This window comes from Populus nigra, chromosome 2, assembly GCF_951802175.1.
Source record: "Populus nigra chromosome 2, ddPopNigr1.1, whole genome shotgun sequence".
Taxonomy (NCBI): Eukaryota; Viridiplantae; Streptophyta; class Magnoliopsida; order Malpighiales; family Salicaceae; genus Populus; species Populus nigra.
Genome location: NC_084853.1, coordinates 5645068 through 5647567, shown reverse-complemented (window position 1 = coordinate 5647567; position 2500 = coordinate 5645068).

Genomic DNA, 2500 nt, shown 5'->3' with positions numbered 1-2500 from the left:
CCAGCGACGTCGGGGACGCTGGCCTGCGCTGTCGAGCCCGCGAGGGCTGTCTCCGCGGCAGGCCCCCCCTGAACGGGGCACGACAGGCCACCGCGCTGGCTCGTCCAGCGTCGACAGTCCCTCGTCCAGGTTTCAGATCGCGCCAAGTCGAACCCATGACCTGCTCAAGCCATCGTGCGCTGCCGAATTCGCATCTGCGTGTAGGCTGCCATTCCACGCGGCAGCCCCTGTTTTCGTCAGCGTGCCCCCCTGACGAATTTTCCTGCCTGGCCCAGTCCAGCGTCCAGCCCCTGTTCGTCGAAAAATCTGCGCTGCCGATTTTCCACGCGGCAGCCCCTCTTTTCGTCAGCGTGCCCCCCTGACGAATTTTCCTGCCTGGCCCGGCCAGTCCAGCCCCTGTTCGTCGAAAAATCTGCGCTGCCGATTTTCCACGCGGCAGCCCCTCTTTTCGTCAGCGTGCCCCCCTGACGAATTTTCCTGCCTGGCCCGGCCGGTCCAGCATCCAGCCCCTGTTCGTCGAAAAATCTGCGCTGCCGATTTTCCACGCGGCAGCCCCTGTTTTCCTCAGCGTGCCCCCCTGACGAATTTTCCTGCCTGGCCCGGCCGGTCCAGCATCCAGCCCCTGTTCGTCGAAAAATCTGCGCTGCCGATTTTCCACGCGGCAGCCCCTCTTTTCGTCAGCGTGCCCCCCTGACGAATTTTCCTGCCTGGCCCGGCCAGTCCAGCCCCTGTTCGTCGAAAAATCTGCGCTGCCGATTTTCCACGCGGCAGCCCCTGTTTTCCTCAGCGTGCCCCCCTGACGAATTTTCCTGCCTGGCCCGGCCGGTCCAGCATCCAGCCCCTGTTCGTCGAAAAATCTGCGCTGCCGATTTTCCACGCGGCAGCCCCTGTTTTCCTCAGCGTGCCCCCCTGACGAATGTTCGTCGAAAAATCTGCGCTGCCGATTTTCCACGCGGCAGCCCCTGTTTTCCTCAGCGTGCCCCCCTGACGAATGTTCGTCGAAAAATCTGCGCTGCCGATTTTCCACGCGGCAGCCCCTCTTTTCGTCAGCGTGCCCCCCTGACGAATGTTCGTCGAAAAATCTGCGCTGCCGATTTTCCACGCGGCAGCCCCTCTTTTCGTCAGCGTGCCCCCCTGACGAATTTTCCTGCCTGGCCCGGCCGGTCCAGCCCCTGTTCGTCGAAAAATCTGCGCTGCCGATTTTCCACTCCGCAGCCCCTGTTTTCGTCAGCGTGGCCCCCTGACGAATTTTCCTGCCTGGCCCGGCCAGTCCAGCGCCCAGCCCCTGTTCGTCGAAAAATCTGCGCTGCCGATTTTCCCCGACGAACCTGCAGCTGCACAAATCCGCGCTGCCACTGCCCCATTGTCTGGACCAACAGTCTTTTCCATCAAGCCCTGGACTATAAATCGTCCAGACTCATCGCCAGCACCCGCTGCCGATTCTGCCGACTTTGCCGATTTCGTCGGCGCTGCCGATTCCAACACTGCCCCCCGTGCCTGAACCAGCGCTGTTTCGTCAGCGTGTCCCCTTGACGAATTTCCCTGCCTGGCCTGGACAGTCCATCTTCCAGCCCATGTTCATCGAAAAATCTGCGCTGCCGATTTCCCCGACGAACCTGCAGCTGCACAAATCTGCGCTGCCGATTTCCCCCCCTGTCGGCATGGCTGCCGCTGCCCCGATGTCCAGACCAACAGTCTTTTTTGTCGACTTTGCCGATTTTGTCCGCGCTGCCGATTCCAACACTACCCCCTGCATCCAAACCAGCATTGTTTCGTCAGCTCTTCCCCTGACGATTTTAGCCCTGTAACAAACAGTAGGCCTCCAATCCCGCCAACGGGAGCCAAGTTGATAGGGAAGAGAATTGAATGACGCGCCTGGTCCTCGCACCCCGCCACCCGAGGGGCCTTTTTCCCGGCAGCCTCTGAAAAACTCTAGCTTTCACGGTCCTCGCCGCCCCTCACCACCATGGCAGGCCTCTAATCCCACCCATCAGCAGTTGTAGCCGATAGGGCAGTGATTTGAATGACGCGTCGCGGGCCGCCGGGTCATCTCACCCGGCCATTAATTGGAGCGTTTTTGGCTGGCCGAGGATGGGGGGATGGATCTCTTCTTCCGAAAAAGCAAACAGTACATCGGGAGTTATGTTGACGGGGCATGGAATTGAATGACCCGTCGCGGGCCGCCGGGTCATCTCACCCGGCCATCCCGGGGAGCGTTTTTCCCGGCAGCATCGGGGAAACTCTTGCTTTCACTGCCCGCTGCCCAAGTCCCCACTCGCATCGGCCCCCCGCGCCAACAAGCCAACGCTGCCGAATCGGCAGACACTGCTGCCGAATCGGCAGACACTGCTGCCGAATCGGCAGACACTGCTGCCGAATCTGCCGACACTGCCCCGCGGGCTGCCACTGCCCCAGTGTCTAAACCAGCGGTCTTTCTCATCGAGCCTTGGACTATCCAGTCCGTCCTGACTCATCGCCAGCACCTGCTGCCGATTCTGCC